This window comes from Macaca fascicularis, chromosome 15 (genome assembly GCF_037993035.2).
Source record: "Macaca fascicularis isolate 582-1 chromosome 15, T2T-MFA8v1.1".
Classification (NCBI taxonomy): Eukaryota; Metazoa; Chordata; class Mammalia; order Primates; family Cercopithecidae; genus Macaca; species Macaca fascicularis.
In genome coordinates this window covers 83295221-83319720 of record NC_088389.1, presented here as the reverse complement: position 1 = coordinate 83319720, position 24500 = coordinate 83295221, and the positions used below count along the sequence as shown (strand labels likewise).

Genomic DNA, 24500 nt, shown 5'->3' with positions numbered 1-24500 from the left:
GTCTCAAACTCCTGACCTCAGGTGATCTGCCCACCTCAGCCTCCCAAAGTGCTGGCATTACAGGTGTGAGCCACTGCGACCAGCCACTCCTGTTTTCTTTTGATGAATGTTTGAACCATATGACTTTTCCAGCTGTTTATTTTCAACTAATCTTTTAATATTTAAAGTACGTTTCTTGTAAACAGCAGATAACTGGATCACATTTTTTTTTTAAAGATAGGGTCTTGCTATGTTGCCCAGGCTGGACTTGAACTCCTGGGCTCAAGCAATTCTCTCATCTTAGCCTCTTGAGTTGGGCCATATTTTTTAATCCATGCTGCAAATCTTTGTCTTTTAATTGATATGGTTAGATTACTTACATTTAATATGATATTGATATGTTAGGGCTAAATTCTGGCATTTTGCTTTTTGTTTTCTGTTGGTTCCCTTTGTTTTTGGTTTATTTTCTTTTTCCTGCCTTCCTGCAGGTTATTTGAACTTTTTCTTAGAATTCCATTTTCATTTATCTAGTATTTTTGAGTGTATTTCTTCATATAAATTTTTAATGTTTGCTGTAGGTATTACATTATACACACATAATTTAACATAGCTTACTTCTGTTGACATTTACCAGTTGGAGTGAAGTATACAAAACTTTTAGTCCATTTACCCTCCTCTATTTATAATTGTCTTAAATATTTCCCTTATATACATTGAGGAGCACATCAGACAGGCTTCACATTTTTGCTTCAACCATTAAATATAATTTAGAAACCTCAAGGGGAGAAATAAAGTCTATTGCATTTACCAATATTTCTTCCTCCATGATGTCCCAAGTTTCCTTCTATTATTTCCTTTCTGTTTCAAGAATTTCCTTTGGTCATTATTTCAGAGTAGGTCTGCTGGCAACACATACTCTTAGTTTTTTTTTCAGTTAAGAGTATTCTGAATACAAAAAATTAGCTGGGCATGGTGGCAGGCGCCTGTAGCCCCAGCTACTTGGGAGGCTGAGGCAGGAGAATGGCATGAACTCGGGAGGCGGAGCTTGCAGTGAGCCGAGATTGCACCACTGCACTCCAGCCTGGGTGACAAAGCAAGACTCCGTCTCAGGAAAAAAAAAAAAAAAAGAGTATTTTGATAGCCTCCCTTTATTCATGAAACGCATTTTCCTAATACATAAGATTCTGCATTGCCAGGTATTTCCTTTAGTACTTGAAAATTGTTTGCTAAATCCTTCTAACATCCATGGTTTTCAATGAGGAACTGGCTGTCATTTGAGCGGGTCTTTTTCCTTCATTTTTCTTTCATGGCTTTCAATATTTTTTCCTTATCTTTAGTTTTTCGAAGTTTGACTATGATGGCTGCTTTAAAGTATTGTCAGGGAATTCCAAAGTTTGTGTCATCTCCGTGTTGGCATCTGTTGGTTTTCTTTTCTCGGTAAGGTTGAGATGTTCCCAGTTTTTCATACAACTAGCAATTTTCAACTATATTCAAAACATTTGGGGAATTATGTTTTGAGACTCTGGATCTTATTTATGTCAGCAGGCCTTGTCTGACACTGCATCAGTGAGAGGAGAAGAGTGCTACCTCATTACTGCTGGGTGGAGGTGGAAGCCCAGGTTCCCCACTTGGCCATCTCTTTGGGATGGAGGGCTAGGAGGTGCTTTGTTGCCTTGTTACTGCTAAGTGGAGACGGTGATCCAGGCTCTCCATTAGGCCTCTGCTGACGTCACCCCGGCTGAGAGGGAAAAGAATGCCTCATTACTACTCTCCGTCAGGCTCCCACTAACTATGGGTTGGGGACATTACTGTTAGACAGGGATAAAAGTCAGGCTCCCAGTTGAACATCTTTGATACACTGCGGCAGAACAGGGGGGTAGAGCGCCTTCTTACAGCCACGTGAGGGCTTCAATCATCAAACATAATTTAGAGGGGCTGGATGTAGTGACTCACACCTGTAATCCTAGTTGGGATCAGGAGGCAGGAGGATCCCTTGAGCCCAGTAGTTTAAGACCAGCCTGGGCGACATAGCAAGACCCTACCTCTCCAAAAAAAAAAAAAAAAAATTTTACATTAGTTGGGTGTGGTGGCATGTGCCTGTAGCCCTAGCTACTCAGGAGGCTGGGGCGAACAACTGCTTGAGTCCAGGAATTCAAGGCTGCAGTGAGCTATGATTGCACCACCGCATTCCAGTCTGGGTGACAGAATGAGATTGTTTCTTAAAAAAGAAAAAAAACACAAAAAGACCCCCCACATAATTTAGAAAACTCAAGAGGAGAAGTAAGGTATGTTGTATTTACCCGTATTTTCACTGTTTTCATTGTTTTTTCTTTTTCCCTGATGCTCAAGTTTCCTTCTTTCGTCATGGTGTTAGGGCCACGGTTTTTTCCAAGGCATTTGGTTGAGTCGGGCAACAATTGTCTAAAATGTTTTTGTCTTGTTAGACTTCCTCTTTCCTGGTCCATTGGCTAGAGGGAGCAGGTTTTTCTTGGGGTACTTCCAGTTGCTAGCTCATCCAGCACCCAGTCCGAAATATATAAAGCAAAAGGAAACCAGCAGGGAACTCACCACCTTGTCATGTCTTGGATCCCAACATGCCTAGCTACTCTGCCTTCTTTCCATCTTTCAGAGACATTTTATATTTGTTTGATTTATTTATTTATTTATTGAGATGGAGTCTCACTCTGTTGCCCAGGCTGGAGTGCAGTGGCATGATCTTGGCTCACCGCAAGCTCCGCCTCCCGGGTTCATGCCATTCTTCTGCCTCACCCTCCCCAGCAGCTGGGACTACAGGTGCCCGCCACCTCGCCCGGCTAGTTTTTTTGTATTTAATAGAGACGGGGTTTTACGGTGTTAGCCAGGATGGTCTCGATCTCCTGACCTCGTGATCCGCCCGTCTCGGCCTCCCAAAGTGCTGGGATTACAGGCTTGAGCCACCGCGCCCGGCCCTTTGTTTTGTTTTGTTTGTATTTTTTTTGTTTTTAGTAGCAACGGGGTTTCACCATGTTAGCCAGGATGGTCTTGATCTCCTGACCGCGTGATCTGCCCGCTTCAGCCTCCCAAAGTACTGGGATTACAGGCGTGACCCACCGTGCTCAGCCTGTTTGTTTATTTATAATGTCCAGTGGACCCATTTTTCGCCTTTTGTTTGTCACCAAGCTTCTGGAGGGAAAAAATAGTTTACATTCTGTTCTTTCCCTTCATCATGCATATTTTACCCTTCATCTCCCAGAGAATTGAACTCCATGATGGGAGAGTCTCTGTTTTGTTTATAACTGTATCCCCAGGATACAGTGCTTAGCACATAAAAGGCCTCTGGTAAATATTTCCTGTCACTACATTATCCTGGTAACTTTCTTTTCTTTATATTCTCAGTGCACTACCCTACTATAGAAACTCCTTACCTCATGCAGGAATTAAAATATTGGTTTTGTTTTATGCTTTTCTCCATGTGCCCCTCTGCACACCATTCTCTCCATCTGAAATGCCCTTTAATCACTTTCTTGGTATCCATGTTTTCCTTCTCTTGAACATCCAAACCTAATCATACCTCTTATGTCTCTTCTTCTAAGCCTCATCATCCTATCCTAAAATCCTATATTCATTTCTTTCTGTAGTACTCAGTTTAGATTAACATTTTCTCAGTTAACAATGCTTTCAGCTGACTTTTGCAAAAGATGTCAAGAGATAGACAGATGCTAGCATTGTAGCTGGATGATTTAAGGGCCAGTATCTTTGAATCTACTTGGCATTTTTCTCATGTTGACTGGGCTGGCTGATGAACAGAAGATGACTGCTCTTCTTGGAACCACATCTGGATTTCAGGTAGGAGAAAGGGCATAGGATGAAAGAATAGGCTTGTCAATTCCACCTCTTTTTATTTAGAAAACAGAAGCTCTCCCAAAAGCCTCGCCCAGCAGGCAGGTGTTATGCTTCATTGGACAGAATTCTGTTACATAGTCACTCCTAACTGCAAAGTATAAGTGAGAAAGGGGTAGTGAACAGTAATGTAATTAGCAAAACAATATCTGGCATACATAAGTATAAATATCTGTGTAATTCATTTGGATAAATCTTATATCTCCCTAATTAGTTTCAAAGTTCTGTGAGATCAGAGATCTAATCAGAGTTAGTCATTTCAGACTTTATACCAGGCAATTTTAAGTGTTCTCCTAGTATCACATCTACAAACAACACTAGAGTTCTTTTTCTTTTTCTTTTTTTATTTTTGAGACGGAGTATTGCTCTGTTGCCCAGGCTGAAGTACAGTAGTGTGATCTCGGCTTACTGCAACCACCACCTCCGTGTTCAAGCAGTTCTCCTGCCTCAGCCTCCTGAGTAGCTGAGATTACAGGCACGTACCACCATGCCCAGCTAATTTTTGTATTTTTGGTAGAGATGGGGTTTCGCTATGTTGGTCAGGCTGGTCTCAAACTCCTGACCTTGTGATCTACCCGCCTCAGCCTCCCAAAGTGCTGGAATTACAGGCGTGAGCCGCTGCGCCTGGTTGACTAGAGTTCTTAAACTGGAACTTTAAACCAAAAATAATTATTCTAGAATGATTCTGTGAGTTTAGTTACTTCTGACATTAATAACGTTTTTGGTTAGGGAAGCAGGACCACTAGAAGTTTTGGGACAAGAATTTCCTTTTCCATCTATTTTTTTTTTTTGTAGTAGGAAGTAGACCTTATACAATTATGGGAAGAAGTGTGGAAGTGAAGGTCCAACAGGTACGATGGAAGATTAGAGCGGTAGTAAGTAACAACTCAACCTGAGAAGCCAAGCAAATCCAGCTGCCACACGAGGACGATAAGAAGGCTTTTAGGAAGACTCATGGAAAGCTGTGCCGCTGTTCAGCTACCACCTTAGTGAGTTAGCTGCCAAGTATATGTTGGGTCTGGGACCATTGCTGGTCCACAGGATCAGGAATTGGGAAGAAGACCCAGATATGAACTGGAAAAGAATAAGGACAAACTGGAAGCTGCTGGTCATCTATGTCTGCCTCTTTCTGTGTCTAACCACAATGACTTTTGGACACTATGGTTCCTGCTTCACTGCTACCTCCCAAATCTTAGTCAAATCATCTTTTAGCCAATTCTAATTTGGAACTCTCCAGAGAAGGGAATTTTGGAAATGTAATCCAGGTTACTCAAGTTGACATAGAACAAACCACTGCACTAAGTAAACTCTGCAAATGGAAATTGAATCCCTAATTAATACAGAGTTAAAATAGTTGTACTGCCTGGAGGGCTGGGACTGTCTTAGTCCATTGTTTTCTCTCCCTTTTGTCCTGGCCAGTATTTTGAGTCTTGAATCACAGGCTTTCTTCATTGATATCACTGTGCAAACTGGTTGTCCTCTGCCCTGGTACCTGTCTCCTAGAGGGAAAAATGAGTCTCTTCTTTGAATTTAGGCTATAAGATGCTGCCAGGCAGTCTTGTTATTTAATTTCTTTTTTTTTTTGGAGACAGGGTCTTGCTCTCTTGCCCAGGCTGGAGTGTAGTGGCACAACCACAGCTCACTGCAGCCTCCACCTCTCAGGCTCAAGTGATCCTCCCACCTCAGCCTCTCAAGTAGTGGGACTACAGGTGTGTGCCACCATGCCTGCCTATTTTTTAAAATATTAGGAGAGACAGGGTTTCACTATGCTGCCAGCGCTGGATCATTTAACTTTTATTGATCATTTTTGAATGTGTATGTTCCTGTTTCTTATATTTCTGTTGGCCTCCCTCTCCTGTTTCTCTATTCTGGGTGCAATTCTTATATGTTCTCTGGTATAGCGAGCTTGGTCTCTCCTGCATAAGCATGTTTGTGAACCATTACTTCTGGCTAGTAATATATATTTGGGTGATATAGTTCTCCCATTTTTATTTTTGCTAACCAACATGTCTTCACTGTCAGATATTTAATGAGCGTCTAAAATATCATCCCTAGCCAGGCACGGTGGTTCATGCCTATAATCCCAGCACTTTGGGAGGCCAAGGCAGGTGGATCACCTGAGGTCAGGAGTTCAAGACCAGCCTGGCCAACATGACGAAACCCCGTCTCTACTAAAAATACAAAAAGTAGCTGGGTGTGGTTGCAGGAGCCTGTAATCCCAGCTACATGGGAGGCTGAGGCAGGAGAATCACTTGAACTGGGGAGGCAGATGTTGCAGTGAGCCGAGATCGTGTCACTGCACTCCAGCGTGGGTGACAGAGCAAGACTCCATCACAAACAAACAAACAATATTATTCCTACCCTCCACAGGAGCTCAAAGTACAAAAATATCAATAAAACAAGAGAGAGAGTAAAAAATATCAACATAGAGCAACAAATAAATAGCTCTTGGAGATCAAGAAGGGAATTGAATTCTATCTCCTTATGGGCCCTTTATTTATCTTTTCCAATCAGGGAGCTTCGTATAAAATTTTCAAATCTTCATAATATTATCCTAGTATTTGTATTACAAATTTGATGTAAGCAATAAAATTCTTTTTGTTACATAGGATTTAAGGAATATTTTATAAACAGTATTTTAAAAGCTATATAAATATGTTTGTAAAGGAATATATAAATAATAATTTAAACCACATAAAGAGAAGAAACACTAAGAAAACTAGGCTGTAATTTTATCTCTACAGACCATTTGGAAATTATTTTTTGTTGTTGTTGTGTTTCAGTGACATGGACTTCTGGGATTCAGAATTATTTAGTATTGCAAGCGTTCACTGAAGCTTACTTATCTCATAAAATCTGTAATTTAACAGCATAAATAAGCAGTACACTGATGGTGGTTTTAGAGCATTTTCTCCATAGTCAACATCATTACCAATGAATGTAGAAACATTTTTTTTGAGGACTATTTAGAATCATAGAATTTAATTTTTTTAGTGCAGTTATACATTTCCCCTTCATATGAGACGAAATGCCACAAACTATTTACATTACAGGTATAATTTCACTGTCGTATATATGGATAGGAGGGGGAAATATGACCATGCTCATTATGAAGTTGAAGTGTGGATTTACACATACATAGAGTACAATCGTCCAAACAGCTGCAGGGCTGAGGAAATGGCCATAAAAGTTCTGCAGCAGCAGAGCTGTGAAGCTGTCATATGTTTTTATTTTCTTGCTGAAAATTTAGGTAAGGAGAAAATTAAGATGTAGAATTAGTTCTGAAGATACAATTCAGATTGTACAAAATTCCTAGCTTCTAATTCAATCTGATTTCATTATTTCAACTTAGAATGGTTGAAACCCGGCCGGGCGCGGTGGCTCAAGCCTGTAGTCCCAGCACTTTGGGAGGCCGAGAGGGGCAGATCACAAGGTCAGGAGATCGAGACCAGCCCCGTCTCTATTAAAAAAATACAAAAAAAACCTAGCCGGGCGAGGTGGCGGGCGCCTGTAGTCCCAGCTACTCGGGAGGCTGAGGCAGGAGAATGGCATAGACCCGGGAGGCGGAGCTTGCAGTGAGCTGAGATCCGGCCACTGCACTCCAGCCTGGGCGATAGAGCAAGACTCCATCCCAGGAAAAAAAAAAGAATGGTTGAAACCCTCAGGTTCAATTTAGTATATTTTTACACATTCCTACTTCTTGCCTACTGGTTAGGGTAGAAGAAGAAGGAGAAAAAGAGATATGTTGAATGTTTGCCTTTGTCTTCTGTTCTAATTAACTATCAACATGGCACCATAAAATTTTTAAAGATTTTTGGGACAGGTGCAATGGATCACGCCTGTCATCCAAACACTTTGGGAGGCTGAGGCAGGTGGATCACTTGCAGCCAGGAGTTCAAGACCAGACTGGCCAATATGGTGAAACCCCATCTCTACTAAAAATACAAAAATTAGCCAGCATGGTGCATGCCTGTAGTCACAGCTACTCGGGAGGCTAAGGCAGGAGAATTGCTTGAACTTGGAGGCGGAGGTTGCAGTGAGCTGAGATTGTGCCACTGTACTCCAGCCTGGTGACAAAATGAGATCTCATCTCAAAATAATAATAATTTTGTTTCAAAGATTTTCTTTTTTTAAATTTCAGGGTGCTTTACAAATGCCAAGGTAGTCACATTAAAAAGCATTTTTTTTTTAACAGAGTCTCAGAGCCCAGCTAATTTTTATATTTTTAGTAGAGACGGGGTTTCACTGTGTTGGCCAGGCTGGTCTCGAACTCCTGACCTCAGGTGATCTGCCTGCCTCAGTCTCCCAAAGTGCTGGGATTACAAGTGTAAGCCACCATGCCCAGCAGCATTTTCTTATTGTGGTAAAATATACATAACAAAGTTTACCATTTTATTCGTTAAGTTTACAGTTCCATGGCATTCATTACATTCACATTGTTGTGCAACCTCATCACTCTATACCTCCAAAACTTTCAAAATTATCCTAAAAACAACACTTCTTGTTCTAATTTACTAGTAGGAGAGTAAGGTCATTGGAATAGAGAGGAAAATAGAAAAAAATAGCATATTCCATGTGTTATTGGGGTTCCTGATGAAAATAAACAGTGAGCAGGAAATTCTTGACCTTGGTCAGCAGCCTACCACCAAGGCCTGGAAAGAGATATGTTTAAAGAACAGCTCAGAGAATGTATGCTGTTCCTTTCTTTGGCATCATGGACTTGATACCCATGTGTAATCCTTGAATCTGTTTTGCTGAGTTGAGCCTCATGTGATAGATATTGTAGTATTTTAAAAAATCCAGCTGGGCACAGTGGCTCACGTAATCCAGCACTTTGGGAGGCTGAGGCGAGTGGATCACAAAGTCAAGAGATTGAGACCATCCTGGCTAACATGGTGAAAGCCCGTCTCTACTAAAAACACAAAAAATAGCTGGGTGTGGTGGCACGCGCCACCACAAATCCCAGCTACTCAGGAGACTGAGGCGGGAGAATTGCTTGAACCCAAGAGGTGGAGCTTGCAGTGAGCTGAGATAGCGCCATTGCACTCCAGCCTGGGTGACAGAGTGAGACTCCATCTCAAAAAAAAAAAAATCCCTGTCGCCCCAAACCTACACTGCAAATAGGCTACACTTGGTCGTTCCTAAGGGTGATAAAAGCTTTCCTCTAGAGTTGAGAAGAGGGTCAGAAAGGTAAAACCAAGAAAAAAAGTGACAAGAAAAAGGCAGCATTTTTGTTGAAGGCATAGAGCAACTTGTCTGAGATCTATATACTCTTCGTCTTCTTCATCTTGAACTCCACTCTGAAATCTTCTTGGTCTTTGAGACAGGGCAGCACATGTTCTCCTTTGAGAAGCCTATATTGTATCTAATTCCTGTCTATTCGGAAACATTGTCTGTCCCATTTTATAAAATTCCTAGGTAAGGCCCTGGCCTTAGACAGGGAACTCCTTCACTATCTTCTGAACCATAGCATATAGGATTAGTCTTACTTTTCAGGCCTCTTAGAAAGCATAACATAAAGACCCTTTGTGTAGAAGAAAGCAGTCAAAAATTCCCCTTCAGTTTTTAGTTTTTAAACTCAAATCAAGGCCCAGATTTCCTCCTTATTGAATTAAATTATTTAAAGATGTTTGGGAGGTGGGGAATGGAAATGTGTGCATGAAAATGAACCTTAGGTGATATCAGGGCCTATCCTGAAAACAGGTATCAGTTGGTCAAGATAACATTATCTGTGTCCAATATGCTGGCAGCAGTTAGTTTTTGTCCCATCAATTTAACACTAGGTTCAAGGGAGCAACCTTGTTTTTGGTGATAATAACCCTGTGGAGTTGTTGTCAGATGGTAAGGTAATATTTTTGCAATGTTTCATAAGTCGTTTGGTGTCAAGAAGCGATATTTGTGATAAAGAAATCACCAGGTAGGTCTAAAGCAAAAAAAGGTTGGATGCAGTTGGTCGTGTAATTCCAGCACTTTAGGAGGTCAAGACAGAAGGCCTTGCATGCCACTGCACTCCAGCCTGGGTGACAAAGTGAGACCTTGTCTCAAAAACAAAAACAAAAAAAAAGGAAACACAAAAAGGCTTGGGGAGGCCGGGCACAGTGGCTCAAGCCTGTAATCCCAGCACTTTGGGAGGCTGAGGCGGGTGGATCACGAGGTCAGGAGATCGAGACCATCCTGGCTAACACGATGAAACCCCGACTCTACTAAAAAAATACAAAAAATTAGCTGGGCATGGTGGCGGGTGCCTGTAGCCCCAGCTACTCGGAAGGCTGAGGCAGGAGAATGGCATGAAAGCCAGGAGGCAGAGCTTGCAGTGAGCCGAGATCGCGCCACTGCACTCCAGCCTGGGCAACAGAGCGAGACTCCATCTCAAAAAAAAAAAAAAAAAAAAATGCTTGGGGTTAGGCCCACTAGTGTGCCTTTCTCGTAAGATCAGTAAAAGTGAAATTATCTTTGCATATACCTCGTCTGTTTAAAAATCCTTTCCAAGACTGATTTCTTTTGGTTGCAAAACTGGCTCCTGCAAGAGTTTTCTACAATGAGTTTGTTAACTGCAAAGTCTGTAGGCACAGTTCTCCACAAGACTGCCCTTACTTCAGAAAACAACCACAAGTGTGGGGGTTCCCAGGGCAACTCTCACTTCTGACCAGCTGGCTATAAATCCAGGGATTTCCACAACCACTCTCAGGTTTGATGATTCACTAAAAAGTTTCACTGAACTCACTAAGTTATTAATATGTATTATTATAATTTTATGACAGCAAAAAGATACAAATTAGAATCATCCAAAAGAAGAGATGTATCAGGTGACATTGGGGAGGGATCCAAATGCAGAGCTTCCATTGTCTTCAGGGTTGTGTTATCTGTCCAGCATCAAAGTGTGAAAATAATCAAGGCATGTTGCCAGCCGGGGAAACTCACCCAAGTTTCAGTGTCCAGAGTTTTTACTGAGGTTTCATTACACAGCCATGATTGATTGAATCATTGTGCATGCCATTGAACTGAATCTCCAGCCCCTCTTTCTCAAAGGTCAAGCTGATATCACATGGCTCAAAGCTCCAACCCTCTAATCACATGGTTGGTCTTTCTGGCAGGGCTAGCCCACATCTGAAGCACTTCACTAGCAGAAATTATCAGGTGTGATTTGAGGGGCCCACAATGAATAACAAAGATATGCTGATCACTTGGACAATTCTAAGGTTTTAGAAATTAATCTCCCAGGGCCAGGCACTGTGGCTCACGTCTGTAATCCCAGCATTGTGGGAGGCTGAGGTGGGCAGATTGCTTGAGTCCAGGTGTTTGAGACCAGCTTGAGCCACATGGCAATATCTCATCTCTACAAAAAATACAAAGATTAGCCAGGTGTGGTGGTGTGTGCCAGTAGTCCCAGCTACTTGGGAGGCTGAGGTGGGAGGATCACTTGAGCCCAGGAGGCAAAAGTTGTAGTGAGCTGAGATAGCACCATTGCATTCTAGCCTGGGCCCCGCCTCAAAAAAGTGAGACCCTGTCTCAAATAACAAAAAAAAATAAAATAAAATAAAAGGAGGGCTAGCTGCAGTGGCTCATGCCTGTAATCCCAGCCCCAGCACTTTGGGAGGCCAAGGCAGGCAGATCACTTGAGGTCAGGAGTTCGAAACCAGCCTGGCCAATATGGTGAAACCCCATCTCTACTAAAAATACAAAAATTAGCCAGGCACAGTGACGTGTGCCTGTAATCCCAGCTACTCAGGAAGCTGAGACAGGAGAATCGCTTGAACCCAGGAGGTGAAGGCTGCCATGAGCCGAGATCGTGCCACTGCACTCCAGACTGGGCCACAGAGCAAAACTCTGTCTCAAAAAAAAAAAAAAAAAAAGGAAATTATCCCCTAGGAGCTGGAGACAAAGACCTGCCAAATTACCAAATTATTTATTATATAGTCCCTGAGTATTGTTTCCATGGAGGGGAACATTCTGTGGGATTTTATATTTCTGGCTGTCTGACCTGTTGTGTTACTCTAAAAAAAAAAGTCACTTAGTGGTTAACTCCAATTACCAGGAAAGTATTTATTTATTTTTCTTTTTTTTGGCCAGAGCAGAAGAACTTGACTACTGATTCATTACACAGAACTAATATAAAAGGAAAATGAAGGTACCTACCTGTAAAGAGAATATAAACCCAGTAGTTTGACTTTGTGTATTAGCCAAATTATGAAAAATTATAGCCAAGCATTAGACTTTTACCAAGGAGTGATTAAGGACACAAAACACATTATTAAGGATAAGGGCCTTATAGGTATCAAAGTTAACAACCCAAAACTTCAAGGCAACTAGAAAGAAAGAAAATAGCTTGAAAAATAACGAACAGAAAAGCCTGCTGATGTAAACATGACAATCTATGACTCCAGTCATCTAGGTCTTGTTTCATGGGTCTCTGATGGAAGCTCTCTACTTAATGCAGTCATCTTGATCTAAAAGTCTCGGGCGGGAACTGTCTCCTTATGGTCTTGTGGTTTCTGGCCCATGGGGCTTTCTTGTAACCTAAGGATGAGTAAATTTCTTTACTTGAGAGAAATGGTTGTAAACATCAGCACCCTAGAGTTTTGTTGTAGTGTCAGATGTTTATAGCAACTTATATGGGTTCTTTTCATCAAGGCTCAAGGGCTATTTTTCTCTGAGGTCTCTTCCCCAAGATGAAAAATATCAGAACATTATCAAAATAGAAGACAGTGGAATGATTTCTTGAGGGGTAACAGAAAATTAATATATAAGCATATAGTCAATGATTATCCTGGGAATAGGAGCATATGAACAGGACTCCAAGGCTTTTTAATTTGTGCCACAAGGTATATTACAGTGGTCCCTGATTGACAAAGACATTGGAACTTAATAAGCTGATACAAAATCTTTTTGGAGACAATTATTGTACCAATCTTTGTACATGAAAAAAGTGTATTTCTATGATATGTCAATCAGGGACCAGATGGAAAACAGAAACCACATCAGTTTTTTGAACAGGGAAAGTTTAATATAAAGAAGTGTTAACTAGTAGGAGGTGAGTGAATTCAAAAAGGAGTAAACAAGGACTCTAAAGAATCCAGAAGTAGCAAGTGCAGAAAAACGGCGCATCCCTCTAGGCTGAGGAAGAATGAGCGATAAAGAGGAGAAAGAGCTCCTCTCAGCAACCACCACTCCAGAGCTGAGATTCAGACCTCCTCTTGACATGTTTTTTTTTTAGTCGGAGTCTCGCTCTTGTTGCCCAGGCTGGAGTGCAGTGGCGCGATCTTGGCTCACTACAGCCTCCGCCTCTGCCTCCCAGATTCAAGCGATTCTCCTGCCCCAGCCTCCTGAGTAGCTGGAATTCCGCCACCACGCCCGGCTAAGTTTTGTATTTTTAGTAGATACGGGGTTTCACCATGTCGGCCAGGCTTGTCTCGAACTCCTGACCTCAGGGGATCCGCTCGCCTCGGCCTCCCAGAGCGCTGGGATTATAAGGCGTGAGCCCCCGCGCCCGGGCAGAAGACGTGTTTACTACAGATACAGCCACGCAGCCTGGCAATGGTGAAGACACTTGCCAGAGGGACCTGTGAAAGTGACCATTGCCGGAGGGGATAGGTAGGCTAGGCCAGTCTGCAGAAAGGGTCAGCTATTGCCAGAGGATATAGGTGGCTGGACCTGTTCTAAAGTCGCCTCAGACTATAAAGTCGCCTAATAGACCGAGGACACAGCTAGAGCTACTTTGTTAGGCTTGTGTATTGAAGACTAAAAGTAAGAGGGCTGGAGCCCAGCCGAAAAGTGTCTTTCCGCAGCTGTGGCCATGCAGTGTCACTCTGGCGCCCTCTGTCGATGAACCATAACATTTTATCTGTTGGCAAAAAAATGATTTACAGAGTTGAGGACTGATCATGAATCAGGGCAAAATAGCGTAGATTTGCAATGGAGCGATGATATTAGATTGGTAACTTGCATATAAACATTCACAATCATGAAACAATATTAATAATTTTATTTTTATTCCAAATTTTATTTTATTCCAAATTTTATTTCCAAATTTATTCCATTTTTTTGTTGTTGTTGTTTTCTTTTAGACGGAGTCTTGCTCTGTTACCCAGGCCAGAGCGCAATGGCGTGATCTCGGCTCACTGCAACCTCCTCCTCCCGAGTTCAAGCGATCCTGCTGCCTCAGCCTCCTGAGTAGCTGGGACTACAGGCTCGCCCCACCACACCCAACTAATTTTCGTATTTTTAATAGAGACAGGGTTTCACCATGTTGGCCAGGCTGGTGTCAAACTCCTGACCATAGGTGATCCTCTCGCCTTAGCCTCCCAAAATGCTGAGATTACAGGCGTGAGCCACCAGGCCCGGCCATACATAATTAACATTTAGAGAACGTCACACATGCCTGATTATTTCTACTATCTTTCTCTTATAAGTTGAGAAACTGACTCTTTAGCTGAACGTCACACATGCCTAATTATTTCTACTATCTTTCTCTTATAAGTTGAGAAACTGACTCTTTACTGGAATAGTGGCTATTCCAGTAAATTCAAACAAAGTTTTGATTTATAAGAGAACTTTACAGGCCAGGCACGGTGGCTAACTACGTCTGTAATCCCAGCACTTTGGGAGGCCAAGGCGAGTGGAGTTTGAAACCTGCTTGAGCTCAGGAGTTTGAAACCAGCCTTGGCAACATAGTGAAACCCCATGTGTACTAAAAATACAAAAATTAGCAGACATGGTGGTGCATACCTGTGGTCCCAGCTACTCAGGAGGCTGAGGCAGGAGGATTGCTTGAGCCCAGGAGGCAGAGGTTGCAGTGAGCTGAGATCACACCACTGCACTCCAGCCTGGATGACAAAACAAAACCCTGTCTCAAAAGAAAAGAAAATAATAAAATCTTTAAAAAAAAAAAAAGAAAAAGAAAACTTTACAGTCTGATTATTCTGAATTAGGGAACTGAATTTGGAACAGACATAATCAAGAAGAGTTGTCAGAGGACATAAGACATGCACATAAGCCATTTTATTCAAAGGCTATACTTGGTTGTAACAAATAGGAAACACAACGATAAATAATAGTGATTACTAGTAATTTTTATTTTATTTTATTTATTTTATTTATTTATTTTTTTGAGATGGAGTCTCACTCTTTCACCCAGGCTGGAGTGCAGTGGCGTGATCTTGGCTCACTGCAACCTCCACCTCCTGGGTTCAAGTGATTCTCCTGCCTCAGCCTCCTGAATAGCTGGGATTACAGGCGCATGCCACCACGCCCAGCTAATTTTCATATTTTTTAGTAGAGATGGGGTTTCACCATGTTGGTCAGGCTGGTCTTGAACTCCTGACTTTGTGATCTGCCCACCTTGACCTCCCAAAGTGCTGGGTTTACAGGTGTGAGCCACCACTCCTGGCCCTTGATTACTAGTAATTTAACTTTAAAAAATTTCTTGCCAAAGTGATTCCGTCGTATGTAAGAAATCTAGAGAGTTAACACAATATTTTGGGAATAAAAAAGAATTTCTGTTTATCTGAGCATGAGTAACTAGGTTGTTATAGGAAGAAAATGCAGATTTTAATTTTACTTTATGTTTTCAGTCCATATTAAAATTGACAGTAAAGGATATGTAAGCCCTCAAATTTGTCTTTTATCATATTTTTAAAATTTTAAATAATTATTTTGAATTTATCTTTATATAACTCTATAGATATGCATTGAGACATACACAAATACGTAAATATGCCAGCAAGTGATTAAATTAAGGCTTTAAATTGTAGCTTTAAAACATATTTAACTTTATCAGAGTATTAAAAAAAACAATGTATATATTATGTTATTAAGTAAACATCTTTATAAACTGCAACGATACCCTTAAAAAACAAATAGACATACCTTATGTATTGTTTTGAATGCATACTCCTATTTCTGTTTAACGGTTCTCATTATTACAAACTGTAACCAAAGTAATCAATTTTGGATTTTTCAGACACAACATAAGTTAAAAGGTAGAATACCAAGAACTATCTTGCTAATGTTTTTTGCTTTGAACAAATATATATTACTTTAATACATTTTAAGGTGGCTAAATAATATATAGGCATAAATAAAGGCACATATGTATACATATATGTAATCATTAAAAAAGATTTGCACATCTTGCTGATCTATAGCCAGTCCACACATTAAAATAAGGTGCAAGATTATTTATTTATTTAATTTTTTGAGAGGAAGTCTCCCTCTGTCACCCAGGCTGGAGCGCAGTGGCACAATCTCAGCTCACTGCAACCTCTGCCTCCCTGGCTCAAGTGATCCTCCCATGTCAGCCTCTGGAGGAGCTGGGACCACAGGCATATGCCACCACCCCAGGTTAATTTGTTTTGAATTTTGGTAGAGATGAGATTTTGCCACATTGCCCAGGCTGGTCTCAAACCCCCAAGCTCAAGCAATCCACTTGCCTCGGCCTCCCAAAGAGCTGGGACTACAGGCTGAGTCACTGTGCCCAGCCTAGAAATAATTTAAAGTTATGCTCAGTGTTCAATGTTTTGTTTTCTTTTTAGTATAAAATGATTTGGCGCTTGAACTCAGGAGGCAGAGGTTGCAGTGAGCCGAGATCATGCCACTGCACTCCAGAGTGCCTGGGCAACAGAGTGAGACTCAGTCTCCAAAAAAAAAATTAATAAAATAAAATAAAATAATGTGGGTAATCACAGTATATTTGTTAATTAATTTATTTTAATATTAGTTTAATGTTTTAAAGTTGGCTAAAAATCTGGAAATTAAAATTAGGTCAGACCATTGAGTCCTTATCATTTGTATCATAAGAATCCATGAGCCTGTGCTAGGTAACTCATACCTACAATTCAAGCACTTTGGGAAGCTGAGAATGGCTTGAGCTCAGGAGTTTGAGACCAGCCTGGGCAACAAATTGAGACCCCCCATCTCCACAAAAATAAAAAGTGAAATAAATAGAAAATTAAAATATTTTAAAAATTCATTTAATGTTTCTTAATTCAAGAATTGTATTTCTTGATAAATCTCTTATTTCATTCAACTAAATATAATTTCATGTTTGTAATCTTAAACCATCTGTAAAAATAATAACTTACTGGGCTGATAGGATTAATGTAGAAATTTTACAAGTTTAAATAAGAAACAAAACCCAAGTCTTGTATTAAATAAAATATTGGGTCAACATTTTTATTTTCTGAAAAAGTCAGGGAGAAGGCATAAAGTTGGTTTTAAGCTAAAATTATATCACTATAAAATGTTCAAAGAATCATCTATTTATCAGTAATATTACATAGACTTCTAAAATTTTAAAAACCCTCAGTATTTACATATAAAACATTTTCAAAAAAGACTCTTGAACTCATCATGCCAGGAGCTCTAAGAATCTAACTTTTTTTCTGTCTAGGTATCAAGGCCATTACCTAAACCTACCTCAGTAGTTCTTTGTAATAAGGAAATTAGGAAAGGGCCTTTAATAAGGTGATTTTTCGGGTAAATTTTGCTGGTAAGAAACTTGTTGGGATAGTTGGATTGTTGGGCACAGTGAAGAGGAAGATATCAAGGCAAGTTTTAATGAGAAAGCTGTTAGTTTTGATAAATAAGTTATTTAGCTGGTTCACAATCTTGTTTTCGAGAAATAGGTATTTTCCAGAGCAAATAAGCTAGTTATTTTTGCTTGGCGTCAATATTATTTAACACAGGGAATGAAAGCATGTTTGTCCCCATGGCTGTAGGATTATGTTGGTTTCAGTTATCACTTGTGTCCCCTCACTAAAATGCAAGCAATGTGAGAGCAGATATTTTTGTGTGTATTTTTCACTTTTCTTTTCTTTTTTTTTTTTTTTTTTTGAGACGGAGTCTGGCTCTGTCGCCCAGGCTGGAGTGCAGTGGCCAGATCTCTGCTCACTGCAAGCTCCGCCTCCCGGGTTCGCGCAATTCTCCTGCCTCAGCCTCCCGAGCAGCTGGGACTACAGGCGCCCGCCACCTCGCCCGGCTTATTTTTTTTTTTTGTATTTTTAGTAGAGACGGGGTTTCACCGTGTTACCCAGGATGGTCTCGATCTCCTGACCTCGTGATCCGCCTGTCTCGGCCTCCCAAAGTGCTGGGATTACAGGCTTGAGCCACTGCGCCCGGCCGTATTTTTCACTTTTCTACGCCCAGCACCTAAAACATCTAGCAAATAGTAGGTGTTGGGTAAATATTTGCTGAATGAATCTGAATTAATGGATGCATTAGAATAGCCAAGAACATTTTTAAAAAGTAGAGACAGACAATTTAGCAGTTAAAAAAGGTACTACAGTTGGGTGCAGTGTTTCATGCTTGAAATGTCAGCACTTTGGGAAGCCGAGGCGGGCAGATTGCTTGAGCCCAGAAGTTTGAGACCAGCCTCGGCAATATGGTGAAACTCTGTCTCTACTTGAAAAATGCAAAAATTAGCTGGGCTTGGGGGCCTGTGCCTGAAGTCCCAGATACTCAGGAGGCTGAGGTGGGAGGATAGCTTAGGCCAGGAAGGTTGAGGCTGTAGTAAGCTGAGATTGTGTTGCTGCACTACAGCCTGAATGACAGAGGAAGACCCTGTCTCAAAAAAAAAAAAAAAAAAAAAAAAAAAAAGTACTACAAAGGTACTGTAGTTAAAACAGTGCGGTATTGGAACATAGATAGATCCATTGAACAGAATAGAAAATCCAGAAACACACACACATATATCTATTAAACTTTCATTCCACTTTAAAGGAAAGGTCAACCTTCTCAAATATATGTGTTTTTTTGATTGGGGGTCTTTGTTTTGAGAGAGGGTCTGGCTTCATCACCCAGACTGGAATGCAGTGGCATGATCATTGCTCACCGCAACCTCTGCCTCCAGGGCTAAAGCAGTCCTCCTGCCTCAGCCTCCCAAGTAGCTGGGACTACAGGCATGCACCACCACACCCAGCTAATATTTGTATTTTTAGTAGAGATGGGGTTTTGCCATGTTGGCCATTCTGGTCTTGAACTCTTGAACTCAAGGAATCTGCCCTCCTTGGCCTCTCAGAGTGCTAGGATTTCATGTGTGAGCCATCGTGCCCAGACCAAGTATATATTTTAAAAGGAGAGGAATTTTTCTCATAGTTGCTTCCAATTTGACCACTGCTTCTCTGTCAGTGATCCCTCAATCCTGCATTTCTTTGGTTGCTCTGGTTACAATCTAAAACTCATTAACTGTGATTTCCTCTTACATCAATGCTGACAACTCCTAAAAGCTTCTATAGACTAAAAGAAGGTAACATGAGGCAGGCTTAGCTTGCTTCATAAATTGGTCTTCACTGCCATCTACAGCTCCAATTAGAAAGCTGTTAGTTGGGCCGGGCGCGGTGGCTCAAGCCTGTAATCCCAGCACTTTGGGAGGCCGAGACGGGCGGATCAGGAGGTCAGGAGATCGAGACCATCCTGGCTAACACGGTGAAACCCCGTCTCTACTAAAAAATACAAAAAACTAGCCGGGCGAGGTGGCGGGCGCCTGTAGTCCCAGCTACTCGGGAGGCTGAGGCAGGAGAATGGCGGGAACCCGGGAGGCGGAGCTTGCAGTGAGCTGAGATCCGGCCACAGCACTCCAGCCTGGGCGACAGAGCGAGACTCTGTCAAAAAAAAAAAAAAAAAAAAAAAGAAAGCTGTTAGTTGCTCTAAGAGGAGTTAGTAACATGTGAAACTGGAGACCAGATGTGACTTTTCGCAAGATTGGAAGCAAAGGTTCCCAAGAAGTTATACACTGCCCAGGGCTCCACTATAGACTCACTTGGTTCTTAACTTTTCTCTTCAGTCCTTAGGTCTACCCTCGTCTCGGTAATAGTGCTTCCTTTTTTGGACAGGAAATCCCACCTTCTAACCACCAGGAATGGTCTCACTGTAGGAGATATTCTCCTCTCCAGGAGTATGGTTCTTTAAATTTGAGTCATTTCTTCAAGAACAATGGCTCAGAGCAGCAACAAGGACGTCTAAGGTAAACTTTAGGAGATGAAGTCCTGTCTTGCAGTCTCATGTGGGCCATTAGCAAATTTGGACATCTTTCAGATCTTCCCACCAGAGATAACTACACATATCTTTTTAATTTTGTTTGGAAGTCTATTGGGTAGGTAACTATTGGATTAGAAATATATACACATAAATCACTTGAGGATAAATACTGGAGAATGCTAGTCTAAACTTATAAGTAGGAAGAGAAACACTTTCCTATTGCCCGTAATTTGCAAGAACACCACTACTTATATTGGAGTCATTACATTGTTATACATACTGATTTTAGTGTCTTTCTTCCACCATTGCCCTCACTCCTACTCCTTAATTTTTGCTTTTAAATTATACTCTGTTTAGACCCGCGAGGAGTAATAATAAATAGGCTCAATTATTAACAATAGGCTTATGTAGAGGATGTTACCTTACATAGTGAATCTCGGCTAGAGCATTTCAATTAGTCATTGTAAGGTTATAAGCCAACGTCTTAGGCTTGGTACCATTCTCTCTAATTTATGATGGCAGTGGTGGTGTAGTAGTGATTTTGTGCTTCCAGTTACATAAAAGTGTCATTTCTAGATGTTACTAAATTTCATTAATAATCAGATAAATGTAAATTAAAAGGACAATAGAATAACGATATATCACTTTTTGCCTATCAGACTGGAAACGTTTTGATACTGAGAAAATATCTAGTACAGAAGGAAGTGGACACTTTCACCCAATGTTGTTATTTGTTTAAGTTGATACAATCTTCCTGGAAGGTAACCTGGTAGTATGTTTACATAATTAAAATATATTGTCAAATAGTGACTTCTCAAAAGCTCATTATAAAACTGTCGATTAAGCCAAGTTAAGTGTATTAGATTTACTGCATTAAGAAAGTATACCGCCTTGACTGAGGCTTAACAATGTCTCAGAATAGAAAATTAGAGCCAATTATTTGTAGAGTTTTAGAGCTTCGGCTGAATACTTTCAGGGAATGTCAGGAATATGATTAGGATTGGGCACAGTTTATGATACAGTAGCTTGATATTGGTGGGCACAGGAAGGGAATTGTTTTAAAGTGTTTCTTTTCTTCTTCTTCTTCTTCTTTTTTTTTTTTTTTTTTTTTGGTACAGGGTGTCACTCTGTCACCCACAGTGAAGTTCAGTGGCTCTGTCACGGCTCACTGCAGCCTCAACCTGGTTCAAGCCATCTTCCCAACTCACCCTCCTGAATAGTTGGGACTACAGGCATGTGCTACCATGCCTGGTTAATGTTTGTATTTTTTGTAGAGATGGGATCTCATTATCTTGCCCAGGCTAGTCTTGAACCTCTAGGCTCAAGTGATCCCCCCTACGCAGCTTCCCAAAGTGTTAGAATTACAGGCATGAGCCACCATGCCCAGCTCTTTACTGTATTTTTATTTCTATTTTTAACTATCATTTTAAAAAGACAAATATGGCTGGGCATGGTGGCTCGCGCCTGTAATCTCAGCACTTTGGGAGGCCAAGGCAGGCAGATCACAAGGTCAGGAGATCGAGACCATCCTGGCCAACATGGTGAAACCCCATCTCTACTAAAAATACAAAAAAAAACCAAAATTAGCTGGATATGGTGGCATGTGTCTGTAGTCCCAGCTACTCAGGAGGCTGAGGCAGAAGAATCACTTGAACCTGGGAGGCGGAAGTTGCAGTGAGCCGAGATTGCCCCACTGCACTCCAGCCTGGTGACAGAGTGCGACCCTATCTAAAAAAAAAAAGACAAATATGTGGAAATATACATAGACAGATAGTGTTTTATTTTTTAAATAAAAGGAATAAGTTAATAAACATCTAAATGACTGGATAAATTATGGGCATTTATAAAATAGGTTATCATGCAGCCATAAAAGGGTATTTTTTTTCATATCGACATAGAAATGTCTATGCTTATTAAGTAAAGAAAAAGTATAGAATTACAATGCATATGTTAGCATTTGTTTGGCTTCAAGCAGTGGTGTGCCAGAGCTGGTTCATATTTGCTTGAGAGAGCACAGGGCTCTTGAGAGCCAAATGTGTACATTTCTTCACAGGTGCAGTCAAGCTTCATGTTGGTTGTTTAAAATTGGCCATAGTGAGAGTTTAAAGTATTTACATCAAGGAAGTCAGCAAAGACTACAAGTCAGGGGAACTTTTTCCCTCCCCCGCAGCTGGTTTACTAGCATGCCACTGGCTTCAAGTAACAGAAAACACGACTAGCACAGGCTTAAACTCTAAAGCCATTTATTGCTTACTGCAAGGAGACCGGGGTGGTAGGCAGTTCAGGAAAGGGTCAGCAACTAATTACGTCATCGAGGATCAAGGCTCTTTTTATTCTTATCTCAGTAAATGTGCGCTTATATTTCATTGTTCAGATCTGTTCACATAGCCAACCCTAGCTACAAGGGAGCCTGGGGGCCGGTAGCTGGCAGCTGGAAACAGGATAGCCATGAGTAGAACGTGCATCTTCTGGAGTCGTACCTATAACTGCTACAAACAAATCAGGGTTTATCAGCAAGGGTGGGGTAGGGAATGGATAAGCAACTACCAGTGTCTGCTACTAATGTGTATGTGTGTACATGTGAATAAATATAACAATAAATAAATAAATGTTCATTACTTTAAAAATATAGCTGGGTGTGGGGGTTCACACCTGTAGTCCCAGCCACTTGGTAGGCTGAGGCGGGAGAATCACTTGAGGCCAGGAGTTCGAGGCCAGCTTGGGTAACATAGTGAGACCCCTTATGTGTAAAAAACAGAAGTAGGTTTTTGTTTTTGTTTTGAGACAGAGTCTTGCTCTTGTGACCCAGGCTGGAGTATAGTGGTGTGATCTTGGCTCACTGCAACTTCTGCCTCCCAGGTTCAAGCCATTGTTGTGCCTCAGCCTCCCGAGAAGCTGGGATTACAGGCGTGCGCTACCACACCCAGCTAATTTTTGCATTTTTAGTAGAGACAGGGTTTCTTCATGTTGGCCAGGCTGGTCTGGAACTCCTGGCCTCAAGTGATCCACACACCTCGGCCTCCCAAAGTGCTGGATTACAAGCATGAGCCCCCATGCCTGGCCAAAAATTAGGTATTTATTTATATATCAAAATATCTATAAAGAAATATAACACATTCTTAAATGTGTTTAGATCTGGAGTAGAAAGGTTGGACTTTGAGGATACTTTATATATTTTTATGTATATGTATTTTTACTTATTTTTTAAGAGACTTTAGGAGCAGTTTTAGGTTCACAGCAGAATTAAACAGAAAGCACTGAGATTTCCCATATACACCCTTCCCCCACACATGCTCAACTTCCCCCATTTTCAGCATCTTCCACCAGAGTGTTACATTTGTTGCAGTCCATGAAACATTATTATCATAATCACCCAAAGTCTGTAGTTTACATTAGGGTTCACCCTTGGTGTTATATATTCATGGGTTTAGACGAATTTATAATCCGCCATTATAGCAGCATACAGAGCAGCTTCACTGGCATAAAAATTGTTTGTGCTCTGCCTATTCATCCCTTCACCTACCAACTCTTGGCAACTACTGATCTTCTTACTTTCTTCCTAGTTTGATTTTCCAGAATGTCATACACAGGTATACCTTGGAGAATTTGCAGGTTGAGCTCCAGACCACCATAGTAAAGCAAACATTGCAATACAGTGAGTCACACTAATATTTTGGCTTCCCAATGCCTATAAAAGTTATGTTCACACTACTCTGTAGTCTATTAAGTATGCAAAAGGGATCTGGCTGTGGCTCATGCCTGTAATCACGACACTTTGGGAGGCTGAGGCAGGAGGATCGCTTGAGCCCAGGAGTTTGAGATAAGCCTGGGTAACATGGTAAAACCCCATCTTTACAAAAAATACAAAAATATACCTGGATGTAGTGGCACAAGCCTGCAGTACCAGCTACCAAGGAGGCTGAGGTGGGAGGATTGCTGAAGCTCAAGAGGTCGAAGCTGCAGTGAGCTGTGAGCATGCCATTGCACTTCAGACTGGGTGACAAAGCGAGACTCTGTCTCTACAAAAAATGCAAAAATTAACCGGGTGCGGTGGTGCACACCTGTAGTACCAGCTACTTGGGAGGCTGAAGTGGGAGGATTGCTTGAGCCTGGGAGGACAAGGCTGCGGTGAGCAGTGATCATGCCACTGCATTCCAGCCTGGGCAGTGATGTGAGACCCTATCTCAAAAATAAAATAAAATAAATAAATAAATAATAAATTCTTGTCATTTCAACAATGTTCACAGCATCTTCACCAGGAGCAGGTTCCATCTCAAGAAACCACTTTCTGTACTTGTTTCAGCAGCATATATACTCAAATTAGAACAATATAGAGAAGATTAGCATGGCCCCTGAGCAAGGATGACATGAAAATTTGTGAAGTGTTCCACATTTTTTGACAAATGGGATCTAATTAAACTAAAGAGCTTCTGCACAGTGAAAGAAACTATCATCAGGGCAAACAGGCAACCTACAGAATGGGAGAAACTTTTCCCAATCTACCCAAGTGACAAAAGTCTAATATCCAGAATCTACAAGGAACTTAGATTTACAAGAAAAAAAACAAATAACCCCACCAAAAAGTGGGCAAAGAACAGGAACAGACATTTCTCAGAAGAAGATATTTATGCAGCCAACAAACATGAAAAAAGCTCAACAGCACTAATCGT

At 41.2% G+C, this 24500-nt stretch overlaps 1 non-coding gene across 1 annotated transcript; it reads left to right on the top strand.

Moving 5' to 3' along the window:
• Positions 1-24124: 24124 nt before the first annotated feature.
• On the top strand, positions 24125-24227 carry LOC123569323 (U6 spliceosomal RNA). The gene has a single exon (XR_006692950.1). It is a non-coding gene; the product is annotated as a U6 spliceosomal RNA (small nuclear RNA).
• Positions 24228-24500: the final 273 nt, after the last annotated feature.